We start from the raw sequence: 14,163 nt of genomic DNA, 5'->3' as shown, positions 1-14,163 counted from the left end.
CATATTTTCCTGGAGGACTAAGAAGTTAAGAAGATGGCTAGTGTAGCGGGCTGAATGGGGGCCCCAACAAAGGCACCTGCGAGTGCTAAGCCTTGGAACTTCTCAGTGTGACCTCACTTGGAAAAAAGGGTCTACATCCTGGATTATCTGAGTGGGCCCTAAATCAATCCAATGACAAGTGTCCTTATAGGAGAGAGACAAAGACACAGACATACAGAGATACACACAGAGAAGGCGACGCAGAGATGGGGTAGAGAGAAAGGCAGCCACAAAGCCAGGGAATGCCACCTACAGCTACCACACACTGTTGCTGTTGTTAGCTGTGGGGTCAACTCCAACCCATGCTCAAAGTGGCAAAGAATGGATTCTCTCGAATTATAGCCTCCAGAATTGTAAGAGAATAAATTTCTGTTTTTTTTTAAAGCCATTTGTGTGTGGTAATTTGTTATCCAGCCAAAGGAAGCTAAACAGTAGTTTCTCTCTTTTTTCTAGATCAACTTTATTGTATAATTTACATACATTTTAAGTACAGTTTGATGCGTTTTGACAAATGTATTCAGTTATGTAAGTATCACCACAATCAAGATATAGAACACTTTCATCACCCAAAAAGTTTCCTTGTGACTTTTTTTTTTAATTGCGGTGATATATAACAAAACAGTTAAGTGGAATCACACAATATTTGTCCTTTTGTGATGGACTTATTTCATTTAGCCTCATGTTTTCAAGGTTCATCCGTGTTGTAGCATCTATCAGGACTTCATTTTTCTTTATGGTTGAGTAATATTCCATTGTATGTTGTTGTTGTTAGGTGCTGTCAAGTGGGTTCTGACTCGCAGCAACCCTATAGTCCTGCGCCATCCTCTAAACTGTTGTTATGCTTCAGCCCACTGTACGTATGTATGTACCACATTTTCTTTATTCATCCATCTCTTGATGTATATTTAGGATGCTTCAACATTTGGGCTATTGGAAGCGCTGCAGTAAACATTGGTGTAGAAGGATCTGTTTGTGTTCCTACTTGCAATTCTTTTCAGTATGTACCTAGGAGGTTCCATGCTGGGTCATATGGTAGTTTTGTTTAATGTTGTGAGGAACTGCCATAGGTCTCCACAGTGGCCACATCATTTTACCAGCAATGGATGAGGACTCCAATTTCTCCACATCCTTGCCAACACTTGTTTTCTGCTTTTCTGAAAATAGCTATTCTGGTGGGTCTGAAGCAGTATTTCATTGTGGTTTTGATTTTCACTTCCCTAACAACTAATTACCTTGGGCTTCTTTTCATGTGCTTATTGGCCATTTTCTTTGATGAACTGACTTGGATAAAGTCCTTTGCCCAATTTTTAATTGGATTGTTTGTCTTACTGTTTTCATGTTAGAAGCTTTTTACATATTCTAAATTGTAAAACCCTTAACAGATATGTGGTTACCAGATATTTTCTCCCAATCTGTAAGCTGTCTCTTCACTTTCTTCATAAAGTGCTTTGAAGAAATCCAATGTATCTATTCTGCCTTTCGCTGCTTGTGCTTTTGGTGTCGTATCTTGGAATCCACTGTTGGAAACTTGGTCCCGACACGTTACTCCTAAGTTTGGTTTTAAAAGTGTAGTGGCTTTAGTTCTTACATGTAGGTCTCTATTTGAACCATTTTGAGTTAATTTCCATATATGGTGTGAGGTATGTAGTTTCTCTTTTTTTAAATATTTACTTTTATAAAATTATAAAACTCATACATGGTCATTAAAAAAAAAAAAAAAACTGCGGTTCAAAAGTTTACAAAGTAGAAAAGCGAAAGGGAATCCACACTCAACCTTTCCTTCCTCTATTCCACTTCATATAAGTTACTCCTTTAAAAAATTTGGTATATATACTTCCATATAAGTATTTTAAATTTAATTTTGTGAAAAGATACACAATACACTATTCTTATCCCCAGCCTTCTAATTCTCCCCACGGTCTACCAATGTTACTAAAGTCTATGCATTTTTGCATGGCAAATTATACACAAATATACACATACGTGGAAAGTTTTTCCGTTCTTACATGTATGATAGTATACTATACACACTGTTGTACACTTTGGTGAAATAGCTTTGTACATCTTACTTTGCTTTACCAATCTCAAACATTACTTGAAATAAGGAAGAACACTTAGCGTCCCTATTTCATAAGCAAAGGAGCTCTGGTGGCACGGTGGTTAAAGCTCTCAGCTGCTAACTGAAAGGTCAGCAGTTCGAACCCACCAGCAAGATGTGGAGGTCTGCTTCTGTAAAGATAGAGCTGTGGAAACCCTATAGGGCAGCTCTACTCTGTCCTATAGGTTCGCTATGAGTCAGAATCGATTTGACGGTAGTGGATATTTCATAAACAATGGGACAAGGTCAAACGATGACATAACCTGAAAGTTATCAGTCAGGAGAGTGGCTTAGAAAGGAAGAAACCAGATTACAAATGCATTTTTCTTGACTTTTCTTTGTAAATGAATCAAATTGGTAGGGAATAATAATCAGTTGTGCAGAGTATTATACATAAATTGCTATTCGTGATGAAGTGCTAAAATTTTATATATATTAACCACACTAAGTGGTTTTCCCAAAAAAGAGACAGAGTCTACATCCCTGACATCAGGTATGTGAATGTCATCTATGATGTGTAGTGCCCAAAAGGATGAAAAGCTGGGCTAATTCTAAGGTAAGCACAGGCTACTTCATCCACAGGAACAATTCATAATAAGTAGCTGTTTGCTAACACCAGACAAGAGCCAACTGAACTCTAGGAAGAGAAATTACATAGATTAAGCTTAATGACAGAGTTAGGCCTGGACTAATATGAATAAGACCTGATACTGAGGAGTAATAGTCTAAGATTCTCAAAAAGTTATTTTTTCTTATTAATTGCAAGCTTTTCCTTTCAGTAACTATTAAATTCAATTTAAAGTATAAGAAAGGAACACCAAAGCTTCAAATAAGAATGTTGATCTCATGTTTCTTTTGGTCAGATTACAGCTATAAATGCAAAGCACACAAGAACATTCATGATACTGGTGACAAGGCATATCTTTGCTCATTCATGGACACCTAATGAGAAAAATGTTTCCAAAATACTATTTTTATGCTTCAGTGTGCATTGGTCACATTTTGGGAAACGATATAATGAATAGAGAGTCAACCAAAGCAGCAATGCTCCCAAGTTACAAATCCCCTGGCAAAAATGTGCAGCTCTTTGAGACATGTGGGCAACACTCTGCCAGCCCTTTCCATCTCTCTGTCCAGAACATTTTCTTTGTGAAAATGATGGTCGTCCTGTCTGATTAGTGGACTAATGAGGTGTTGGGCTTGTCTTTTTCTCCCTGACAGTATTTTCTCAATGCCCTTCAGAGAACAGTTGACAAGTTTCCAGCTCTTCCATCTGGGGCCCAGCTTTCCGGAGGAGGGAGGAGAAGGGAAGGAAGGAACTGACAGTTGTCTCGCACTGTTGTGTGTTGGGTATCATGTGCAACGACCTAGAGGGAGCCTTTCTTCAGACCACCTGGCTTTACAACAAGGGCGTCAAAGGCCCGAGGAGGGCTTAGCAGTGAGATGTGTTTTAACATTGAGCACTTGGCAGAATAAAAAAGTCGATCTGTCCAAGTGCAGAGCACTGACCTGTATGCTCTCGCCAGCTGAAAACGTATATGCTGGTAAAACCCAGCTGCTCCGGTACTGCTCATAGATTGATACTATTCATCTCTTGTCACTTCATTACCCACAAACCTGCAACACTGGAGTTACTCCTCCTGTTTCAGGGAATAATACTGACTATCAGAAAAAGCACAGGTACGTATCAGAGCCTGAGACATCTGGTGTGAACCATCATTCTGTTACTTACGACCTACATGAAGTTTAGCAAATCATTTCACCTTTCTGGGCTTCATTTTCAACAACTGTAAAATGAGTGATAATAAGAATTACCTGGAAGGACAGAATTTGAGACAATGCCTAGTGTAGTGCCAGGCATAAAGAAGGTAACAGGAATCCTGGGGTCAAGTTCTAGATTTACCACTTAACTAGCCATGTGACCTTGACTTATATTTGACCTCAATATTTGTTTCCTGTGGAAAATGGGTATACCATCAACAGTCTACCCACCTAACCTCAGAGACACTGGATGGAATGATCCAAGAAACGAGAGCTGCAGAAGCACCACGTACAGTGTAAGGTGATATTTTTGTTGGAGGCTGGGTGGCATGAGGGGATTTTACAGTGAGAGAGAGCTATCTCAGTGGTCTATAATCTGAAAATTCAGCTGCTTCTCAGGTGATACGTATGGGCTGCTCAGATGATGTATATGGGGTACACTCCAAAGCAGGCATTTTAACTCTCTGTGTGTGGGGAATCAGAGTAGGATTAGATTAACTCCCTAAAGGAAAATAGTTATAGAATGCCTTTTATGTCATCACTGTTAGGGTGATTTTGTTTCTGAATTTTTATGAAACAAATGTTCATGTTTTATGTTCTAGCTTAATCCCTTGAAAAAACCAACCACATCTTAAGCTCATCTCAATTCCAGAGAACCTTAGGTAAAAAATTCTGTTTTTTCAAGTGTGACTTGAGCCCATAAATACCACTATTTGGACTATAAAGCAGCCATATTCAGTCCCAGGGAAGTCAAAATAATCCTTAGTTTTGTCATGAAGGCTCAACTCAATTCTAAACAAAGATTCTAAGACAGTAAGTAACTGACAATTTAGTCACCCTATAATGACTTTGTACTTTGGTTATTCTGAAATAGATCTCTCCAAGGAATGTGTATGGATTAAAAAAGTAAAACCTAGACATACAATCAAGTGCTTCCTCACAATCACCGATGTGTCAATACATAAACACATAAAGCCAGCCAAGTTGATGAGCTGAAGAAAAGCAAACATGGAAAAGTATGTCTGCATGATTTTATTTCTCTACTGTGCAATATGCTAAGGGTGTCATCAAAACAGAAAACTGATGAGACAAGTAATAAACATTTTTTTGTGTGATGGCAGGGATATTTTTTCCCACGCAGTTATTTGAAGATTCAAACATGAAACTAAAGAGTAGAAATAGTCTGCAGCTCTAATCGAATACTGAAGATACTGCTGATATTGATAACATATTGATGAACATCCCACCCAGACAAATGCTACCTGAAAGTAATCATATATGATAAATAAATTGCCACAAACAAGGGCAAACCATTATAAATTGGTACTTCTTTGAAGTTTTTTTAAATTACTTTGAGGATGACAAAGGAACAGTAAATAGAAGAGATGTAAATATGATAAGAAAAATGCAATTCTGTCTAAGGGGAAAGCCTAGCCCTCAACAACTGGAGAGAAAGGAAACACCCACGGCTGCAAGGAGGAAGCATTATTAGACGAAAGATGTGAAGGATGCTCTGTCACCGACTAGTTGTATGACAACTGGGAGGAAAAGAACAACAAGGTGGGCATGATAAAACTTTTCATGGTAATGGAAATGGGTAAAAAGAGGCTGTAGGAATAAATATGGACAGTGTTATATTTTTATAAAGTTTAAAAACAAAGAACAATTCTACATATGTTAAGAGAGACATTGTATATGTTGTGTAGTCAAATATAAAAACATACAAGAAATAATAATGCACACTACATTCAGGACAATGATTACTTCTGGAAAGGGATGGAATCAGATAGACTTAACTAAATTACCATGCTTAAAAACCACTGGGTAACAGAAGAAATCAAAGACGGAATCAATAAATTCTAGAATCAAATGAGAATGAAAACACATCATACCAAAACCTTTGGGACACAACAAAGGCAGTGCTCGGGGGTCAATTTATAGCAATAGATGCACACATCAAAAAAGGGACAAAATCAAAACATTAGCTACACAATTTGAACAAATAGAGAACAGCAAAAGAAGCCCACAGCCACCGGAAAAAAGGGAATAATAAAGATCAAATCAGAAATAAATGAAATAGAGAACAGAAAAAAATAGAAAGAATCAACAAGACCAAAAGTTGGTTCTTTGAAAGGATCAACTAAATCAACAAACCACTGGCTAAACTGACAAAAGAAAAACAGGAGAGGATGCAAATAACCCAAATAAGAAATGAAATGGGGGACATTACAACAGACCCAACTGAAATAAAATGGATCGTAAGACAGTACTATGAAAAACTATACTCCAACAAATTTGAAAACCTAGAGGAAATGGACAAATTTCTAGAAACACACCACCTACTCAAATTAACACAAACTGAAGTTGAAAATCTGAATGACCCATAACAAGAGATTGAAAACGTAAAAAAAAAAAAAAACTCCCAACAAAAAAAAGCCCCTGCCCACATGGCTTCACTGAAGAATTCTACCAAAACATTCATAGAAGAGCTTACACCAGTACTACTCAAACTATTTCAGAATATAGAAAAGGAATGGATGTTTCTGAATTCACTCTATGAAGCCAGTATACCCGATACCAAAACCAGGCAAAGACATCAGGAAAAAAAGAAAACAACAGATTAATGTCTCTCATGAATACAGATGAAAAATTCTCAATAAAATTCTAGCCAATAGAATTCAGCATCTTATCAAAAAAATAATACACCATGACCAAGTGGGATTCATACCTGGTATGCAAGGATGGTTCAACATTAGAAAATCAACGTAATCCACCACATACATAAAAGAATCACATGATGATCTCAATCAATGCACAAAAGGCATCTGGAAAAGTATAACACCCATTCCTGATAAAAACTCTCAATAAAATAGGTATAGAAGGGAAATTCCTCAGCCTATAAAGGACATCTATACAAAACCAACAGCCCACATCATTCTTAATGGAGAGAGGCTGAAATCATTTCACTTGAGAACAGGAACAAGACAAGATGCCCTTTATAACCACTCCTATTTAAAACTATACTGGAAGTCCCAGCTAGAGCAATAAGGCAAGAAGAAGAAATAAAGGGCACCCAAATTGGTAAGGAATAAGAAATAAAATTGTCCCTGTTTGTGGATGATATGGTACTATACACAGAAAATCAAAAAGACTCCACAAGAAAACTACTGGAACTGATAGAAAGATACAACAGAGCAGCGGGATACAAGATAAATGTACAAAAATCAGTTGAATTCCTATACACCAATAAAGAGAACTGTGAAAAGGAGATCAAGAAAACAATACCATTTATAATAGCCCCTTAAAAAACAAACCCTGGTGGTGTAGTGATTAAGTGCTACAGCTGCTAACCAAAAGGTTGGTAGTTGAAATCCAGTAAGCGTTTCTTGGAAACTCTATGGAGCAGTTCTACTCTGTCCTATAGGGTCGCGTTGAGTCGGAGTCAACTTGACAGCAATGGGTTTTTAAAAATAAAAATAAAATACTTAGGAATAAATCTAACCAGGGATAGAAAAGACCTATACAAAGAAAACAAAACATTACTGCAAGAAAGCAATCAAGATCTACATAAATGGAAAAATGCACCATGCTCATGGATAGGTATCCTCAACATTGTGAAAATGTCAATTCTACCAAAAAAAAAGCAATCTATAAATACAATGCAATTCCAATCCAAATACTGACAGCACTCTTTGAAGAGATGGAAAAACTAATCATTAACTTTATATGAAGAGGAAAGAGGTCCCGGATAAGTAAAGCACTACTGAACAAGAAGAATAAAATAGGAGGATTCACACTACCTGACCTTAGAACTTACTATACAGCTACAGTAGTCGAAACAGCCTGGTAACGGTTTGAGGGCACGCACATTGATCGATGGAACAGAACTGAGAACCCAGATGTAAATTCATTCACCTATGATCATCTGATCTTTGACAAAGGCCCAAAGTCAATCAAATGGCGAAAATGCAGTTTTTTTTTTTAAACAAATGGTGTTGGCAAAACTGGGTATCCATCTGCACAAAACTGAAACAGGACCCATACCTCACACCATATACAAAAGCTAATTTAAACTGGATCAAAGACCTAAATATAAAACCAAAAACTACAAAGGTCATAGAATAAAAAAATAGGGTCAACGCTAGAGGCCCTACTACACAGCATTAACAGGATACAAACTATAACTAACAATACACAAGCACCAGGAGATACACTAGATACCTGGGGTCTTCTAAAAATTAGACACTTATGCTCATCAAAAGACTTCACCAAAAGATTAAAAAGAAAATGTACAGACGGGGAAAAAAAATTTTGGCTATGACAAAGCCGACAAAGGTCTAATTTCTAAAATCTGCAGCAAAAAGCCAAATAATCCAATTAAGAAATGGGTAAAGGATATGAACGGACAGACACTTCTTCAAAGAAGACATTTAAATGGCTAACAGATACATGAGGAAATGCTTGTGACCACTAGCCGTTAGAGAAATGCAAATCAAAGCCACAATGAGATACCATCTCACCTTGACATTATTGGCATGAATCAAAAACAGAAAATAACAAATGCTAGAGAGACTGTGGGGAGACCGGAACTCTTATGCACTGCTGGTGAGAATGCAAAATGGTACAACCACTTTGGAAAACGATATGGTGCTTCCTTAAGAAACTAAAAATAGAAATACCAGCAATCTAGCAACCCCACTCCTAGAAATATGTCCTAGAGAAATAAGAGCCATCACACGAATAGACATATGCACACCCATGTTCACTGCAGCAATGTTCACAATAGCAAAATGATGTAAACAACCTAGGTGTCCATCAAGAGATGAATGGATAAACAAACTCTGGTACATACACACAATGGAATACTACGCAACCATAAAGAACAACGATGAATCCGCGAAGCATTTCACAACATGGATGAATCTGGAAGGCATCATGCTGAGTTAAACAGGTCAATCACAAAAGGCCAAATATTGTATGAGACCACTACTGTAAAAACTCATGAAAAGGTTTACACAAAAAAAGAAACAATCTTTGATGTTATGAGAGAGGGGAGGGATGAGAGGGAAAAAACAAAAAAACAAGACTTAACTAAATTAAGAGGGGGTACTTGAGCATTTGCTATATTGTGCTTTTGTCTTTTGTAACCTTGAAATATTCCATAAGAAAAGAAAGATCACTGGCAGCAATGGGCAAAATGGAAGAAACAGTGAGACTTCAATGCAGGGATCCTACTTAGGACGTTGTTACACTGAGACATGATGATTGCCTGAGATGGGAGTAGCAATAGAAATGAAAAAAAGGGGGTGGATTTCACAGATATTTAGAGTTAGACAGGATTTGGTAATTGATTAGATGTGAAGGATAAGGGGAATGAATGAGTCAGGGTGACTGCTGGGGTTACTGACCAAGATAAAGGACACTGGAGGGAGAGTCTGTTGGTGAGAGAGATGATGAAGACATGCTGCTTTTGTGGTACCTCTAAGATAGTCAAGTCGAGGTAAATTCTAAAGTTTGCAGTTGAAAAGAATAGTCTGGTCTAAAGATACTGAAGGAGCCCTGGTGGTACAATGGTTAAGCGCCTGACTGCTAACCAAAAGGTTGGCAGTTTGAACTCTCCCAGCGGCTCCAATGGAGAAAGACTTGGCACTCTGCTCCAGTAAAGGTTTATATAATTACACCTTAGGAAACCCTATGGGGCAGTTCTACTCCGTCACAAAGGCTTGCTATGAGTCAAAATTGTCGAATTGTTGTTGGCACCTAAGAACAACAACAAAGGAGACACTAAATTGTAATTATTGGTATTAAAATGAGTAAATTTAGGCTATGAGAGGAAAATATGTGAGGTTTCAAAATATAAATTCTGCCTGCTGATTTTGATTCTATTGCCGCTTATTCCATCTTTCGTGTTGATCAAGAACAGCTGGTAACTATTATCCACTAAATATTCACTCATAAAATTTAATGGTTTAATCAGGTCCTAGGTCTTTTTCTTCAGGCTAGTGACCAGTTTTTTTGGACTAGTCACAAAGCTAAAGATTTATAACATGCTCTATAAGACCTTACCCCTCACCATTTTCCAAGCTCTGCAATTTGTTCACCATGCGCCACAGAAATTCTACTTTATGTTTCTTTCCTGATGATCCCAGCTCCTACTTCTGGAAAGGTAGGCTCAACTACCTAAGACCATTTTCTAATCTAAACAAAAGCCCTTTTAGGACAACTCCAAAGCCAAACCCATTGCTGTGGAGTCAATTCTGACTCATAGCAACCCTACAGGACAGAGTAGAATTGCCCCCATAGGGTTTCCAAGGAGTGGCTGGTAAATTTGAACTGCTAACCTTTTGGTTAGCAGCCATAGCTCTTAACTACTGTGCTACCAGGGCTCCAAGACAACCCCATTAACAAGGAAACAATAAGACAAGAAAGGAGGACGGGAAAAGGAACACGATAAGAAAAATGTTACTTTCCTACATGGGAACATAAGAGGACAGTTGGTTTTTGTGGGATTGCTCTTTTTGGTGGGGATGGTGATTAAAGACAGCCATGGTGATGCAGTGGTTAAGACCTCGGCTGCTAACCAAAAGGTCGGCAGTTTGAATCCACCAGCCACTCTTGGGAACCCTATACGGGGCAGTTCTACTCTGTCCCGTAGGGTTGCTATGAGTCGGAACTGACTTGATGGCAATGGGTTAGGTTTTTTTTTTTTGGCTGGGACGTGAAGAAGAAAGTAGTTAGGTAAGGAGGTTGGGCAGCTTTTGCTGAGATTAATCTTAGTATTCGTTCATTCATTCATTCAAAATTATTCGAGTACCTACTGCATATCAGGCGTTGAGGACAGAGCAGTAAGTACAATCAGAGTAAATAAAAGATAGAGGTCAAGAAACAATGCTGAGGATATAGCCTGAGCAACTAGAAGGATGGAGCTGCCATTTACTGAACAGAGGGAAAATATGAAAGGAAGATGGCCGGGGGGACAGGTGGGAATCAGAAGTGCACTTTTAGGCATGTTAAGTTTGAAATTCACATGGAGATGTTGGATAGGCAGCTGGATATAAAAGTCTGGAGATGGGAGCTGGGGTAGAAAGGTCTGAGCCTGTGATTAAATGCTGTCAACTGACAGTACAGAGCCTGAGCCTGGACGCTTACACAGAAGAAGTGAGTAGCACGCAGAGGTTCCAGGACTGATCTTTACGGACTGTAATTTTTAGGGATCATGGAAGATGAGAAGAAATCAAAAAAGGAGACCAGCAAACAGCAGTCAGGGAAACGGGAAAAAACTGGAAGCTAAGTAAAGAATATAATCTACTGGGTGTAAACACTGTGAATTTCAAGATAAAATATATAAATGTTTATATAGGAATACATTCTAGCTGTTTAAATTATTGTGATTAGACCCATGGTTCACAAAATACCTTTTTAAACCTACTTATTTGAAAGCTTTTGCTTTTATCAAAGCATCAGCAAGCAAGAATATAGTTACAAAGGTCAGAACTAATATATTATTTGTAACGAAGGATACAAAAGTATTTAAGAAGCAGCATGCCAATCTCACACCAGAATCTAAACGGGACAAGTCAAGTAAAATCGCTACAGCCAGCACCTCACGCCAGATACGACAGTTAACGGAAAATTCTCCTGCCTCCCCTAATTTAACACCATCTCTCAGCTGAAAAAGAATAGTTAAGTATGAAAAGCTTGTTTACAGCAAGTTAAGAGTTTGAAATGAAAAGCGCAGTTCAACAAATGTACTAAATTCCAAGCCAGCTGGATATTTATGTCATTGAATAGTCAAAAGGCAGGCTATCATGGAAGAAGAAGGCTGGGCGTAAAATTAGAAAAGGTAACTTTGGAACCCTGATATTTCTGTCAATTTACGAACTGTAGGATCCTGGACAAGTCATTCTAGAGCCTTGGTTTCCTCATCTATAAACTGTAGGGGAAGCAGACGCTGAAAGGTAACAGGTAAGAAATGCTCTGTTACACTATTCAAGTATAAGGTATTATTAGACAGCTATCCATCAGGAATGTATTAACAGTTATTATGCTACCATATGTGAGAATAAATAAAGGATCTCTTCTAATACTAATGATTTTAATATTAAAAAAAAAAAGTTCTAATCTGCCCGCCATCATGGAAGCCCTATTAGTAATCTTAACGTAAGTTAAAAGCAGCAGCAGCAGGGCTGACCCAATAATGTAAATGAGGAGAAGTGAACTATGGATCATTTTTTCCCAGCTTCAGCAAACGTATGGAATAATACAGTTATCTACTCCAACTGCACACCATCTGATTTAAGTCTCCACCAAGTTATTTCTCACATAAACAGAAAATTGAGAACTTTAAATTACATTTGATTAGCATCTTGGCTTCCCATGGAAGTCTTCCCTACTACAGCCTAAATCTACTAAATTTCAATCTCTTAAAATTGTACAGCATTACTGGTCTGGCCAAACTAATGCAGAGAGTGCAAACTAAGTCAGAGAACCCACAGAATCTGAGAATATCAGGATGTAAGTCCACTCTTCTTGGTAAAATAAAATCCTCACACATCTTCTCCTGCAGACAGGGAGAAACATCAGTTTCTCACAGAGATAGTTAGTTGCTTTGCTAGGATTCAAATGTATGTCTCTCTGGTTCCATTCACTGATGGATCTGTGCTATAATTTCTACGGTATACAGAACTTTCTAGAGCAATGTATCAGTAAATCTTGAAAGTCCAATTTCAAAATATATCACGAAGCTGTTCACTTTTCCCATCTTGACACAGTTCTGCTTTAGTTCAAGCCACTGTCATCTCTCACCTGGACAACTTCAACAGCCTCCTATGCTTTCTGCTTCTGCTTTTTCCCCCTCTGATCCATTTTCCACATAGAAACAAAAATGCTGATGTAAAAACCTAGAATAGCCCTTAAGTCATGGTCCTATTTAAACCCCTCTAATGGCTTCCCCCTGCTCTTACAATAAAACCCAAACTCTTTACCATAGCTTAAATGGAATGATCTATCCCACTGTCCTTAAAGTATGGCCTGAAGACCCCTGGGGTTTCTGCAGACCCCCCTTTTTTTTTGGGGGGGGGGTGAGGTCCACAGGATCAAAATAATTTTCATAATCATAATAATAAGAGATTATTCGCCCTCTTTATTCTCACTCTCTAAAAAAAGGTAAGTTGAGTTTTCCATATGATGACATGATGAATGGTATCACAAAAGACTGAATAGAGAAGCAGATATGGGAATTCAGTTATCTTCTATTAAGTCAGTCATTAAAGGTGATGTCCAAAACTGTAAAACAGTATCACTCTTCTCATTAAATGTTTTGAAAAATATTTTTTATAAGAATATCTATATTAACATGTGAAAGGTTTACTTTTATTTTAAAGAAATTAGTAAATAATTTAAAAAATTCAGTTTTAACTTCTAACATGATAGAATATATATAGTTTATCTATCATATTATACACTTACATGTCTATGGAGCCCTGGTGGTGCAGTACGCAGTACGTGAAGTCATCATCTGCTAACTGAAGAGTCAGTGGCTGGAAACCACCAGCAGCCCTGCAGCAGAAAGATGTGGCAATCTGCTTCCGTAAAGACTTGCTGCCTTGGAAACTGTCCAGGGTTGTTATGAGTCGCTGTTGACTTGAGTAGCCATTGACTTGATGGCAGTAGGTTTGGTTTGGGTGTATGTGTATGTATATATATATACACACATACACACACACAGAGAAACACCTCCCCCCCCCATATCTACCATAAAAATATTTGTGTTTCGGGATCCTTAATAATTTTTAAGAGGGCAAAAGGATCTTGAAACCAAGAAGTCTGTGAACTGCTGATGTAACCCATGCCTATCCTCCAATCTCATATCCCATCTGCCCTGCTCTCATTATGCAAACACGCGAAGCAAATTCCCCCGTCGGCGTCGTAGCTCAGGCTATTTCTTCTGCCTAGGATCCTCAATACTCAGATGTCAGAGCAAATGTAACCTCCTCAGAAGGATCTTTCTTAACTAAAGTTGCTCTCCATCCCTCCCCTACACCAAACTACTGCATGACCTTATTTATTTTCTTCATTGTGCTTATTACCTCCGAGTATATGTTTGCTTAACTGGTGCTCATCTTTGGAGAAACAAAGGCTTTGTCTAGTTGCCTATCATATCTTTGGCACCTAGAGAAGCAAGAGTAAATCACAGTGATCATAGGTGGCACATCCCAAAAGCTTGTCTGGCCTTCACTTATCTTCTCTCTCACATTTCCCCATGC

At 38.1% G+C, this 14,163-nt stretch overlaps 1 protein-coding gene across 5 annotated transcripts in view; it reads right to left on the bottom strand.

The window, feature by feature from the left end:
* CBFA2T2 (CBFA2/RUNX1 partner transcriptional co-repressor 2) overlaps positions 1-14,163 on the bottom strand; it is a 169,602-nt gene that overhangs the window by 48,559 nt on the left and 106,880 nt on the right. The window lies entirely within an intron of this gene.

The sequence above is a fragment of the Loxodonta africana genome, chromosome 24 (genome assembly GCF_030014295.1).
Source record: "Loxodonta africana isolate mLoxAfr1 chromosome 24, mLoxAfr1.hap2, whole genome shotgun sequence".
NCBI classification, from domain to species: domain Eukaryota; kingdom Metazoa; phylum Chordata; class Mammalia; order Proboscidea; family Elephantidae; genus Loxodonta; species Loxodonta africana.
This window is presented reverse-complemented; position numbering and strand designations above follow the sequence as displayed.